Source organism: Echinops telfairi, unplaced genomic scaffold (genome assembly GCF_000313985.2).
Source record: "Echinops telfairi isolate 266 unplaced genomic scaffold, ASM31398v2 ScPeMD7_7469;HRSCAF=8507_1, whole genome shotgun sequence".
In the NCBI taxonomy this organism is placed as follows: Eukaryota; Metazoa; Chordata; class Mammalia; order Afrosoricida; family Tenrecidae; genus Echinops; species Echinops telfairi.
This window is the reverse complement of record NW_022111373.1, coordinates 142255441-142257448: the sequence shown is the minus strand read 5'-3', so window position 1 is coordinate 142257448 and position 2008 is coordinate 142255441.

Genomic DNA, 2008 nt, shown 5'->3' with positions numbered 1-2008 from the left:
AGTGTGCTTTACACAATTGATGTATGCATGGATTGTGATAAGAGTTGTATGAGCCCCTAATAAAAGATTAAAAACGAAAAACAAAGAAAACAATACAGTGGCTGCAACAATGGGCTCCAGCATGGGGGTCCTTGTGAGCACGGTGCAGGGCCCAGCAGCCTTTGGTTCTGTTGCGCGTGGGGGTTGCCATTGGGTCAGAACGGACTTGCTGGCACTGAACAACAACAAGATAAACTAAACACCCAATCCATGGTTTTATAATAACAAATGCAGTTAGTTCTCAAGTCTTCGAAGGAGCCTGGTGCACGGCAATCCTGGGGCAGTGAACACCCGCACTGCACTGACAACTTCTACTGGTTGACCCCGCCATTTGAGATTAAACCCTAAGCTCTTGACAATTCACTTTTTTCCTTTCGGATGTTCTAAAAGAGCTTGTATGTCAAGAAAGATTCCAAGTCCACTTCAGTTTTACTTTTCCTCCTCCTTTTTTTTTTTTTGCCATTCAGACCAATATTTAGATCCAAAGGGTAAGGAATTTGCAGGGGTTTTAAGGCCACGAAGCTTTAGTCCTGTTTATTATTATTTTGGGTTTTTAAGAAGCATATTTGATGTAACTGCACAGCCCATCTGCACAAATGAATTCAGTAATAATGTCCTGTTCAACCTCCCATAAATGTGGCTCTCCCTTTCCTTCTTCTCATCCTCCTTCCCTCCCTCCCTCCCTCTATAGCTTCCTTCCCTCCCTGCTCCCTGTCTCGTGCCAGGCCTCCTTGTAGTCTCCAGAGTCTTATCTTTTGGGGTTAAAAAAATACTTTTCTTTGTTTTACCTTGTAATAATGGTCTCATTAAATATGTATCTTTACTAGACTAACTGTGCTAAGCATAATGTTCTCTCATTTTGTCCACATCTTGTGGTGTTTAAGAGGGAGGTCACTGGTTTCCATTGCTGCCTCATATTCCATCGTATGGCGGTGCCAGTGTGCCTATCCATTCCTTTGTAAGGTGAGTTACTGGTTGTTTCTACAATTCCCTGTTCTTGGCTTTGAAATAATCTAATATTGCAAGGCTGTGATCAAAACGATTCATCTCAAACAAACACACAAACAAACAGCTAGGTGTCACTGATTCTGACTGATGGGGACCATCAGTATGTGTCAGAGTAGAACTACATCCCATGGGGCTTTCAGTGGTTCTTACCTTTCAGAAATAGACCAGTAGGCCCTTTTCCCAAGGAGCCCCTGTGTAGGTTTGAACCACCCATCTTTTGCCTCCCAGCCAAGCACTTCATCACTGGTGCCACTTAGGGTTGATCAGCTGGAGAAGGATGTATGGAAGATCATTGATAAAGTGCTGGGTTGGTGGAAGCCGCTCAGAAAGTTAAGTTATGCCTTAATATAAAGTTCTTTCTTGTACATAGATTAGTGTCACTGGTTTGTTTCTCTGGGGCAAGTTGGCCTTACACACCATCGTATGTGTCCATTTGGTCAAGGTCATGGAATCTGCTCCAATCCAGGAAGATGCTGTGCACTGCAGAATGCCACGTTACCTGATCCTGCATCATCCTCACGTGCATGTTCATCTTTGTGGGTGTGGTGTTGATTCATCCCATGGAGGGTCCCCCCTTGCTCTGGCTGCCTCTCTGTTTCCCAATGGCATCCCTCCTGAGGATGTGTTCAGAGAAAATGAGTAGGACAATGTTCTGTGATTGCTTTTAGGGTGCAAATGAGTTCACAGTATCAAATATAATTTAAGGAGAGCATTTGTTACGTTTCAAACAAGACAAGACAAAGAGAAGATACATCACGGGGATGAGGGAGACCGTTGGCACAAGATCATAATGGCATCCAAGGGTTTCCAGAGAATTGGAGACTTAAATAGGACATGGGAGGCAAAGGAAATTGTCACAGAAGCTTAACTGGTGGAAGATCAATATATTACAGATGCAGATGGGGATAAACAAGCCAGAAGAGAGAATAACAGGATGACAGTTCCAAGGGGACATGTGAGA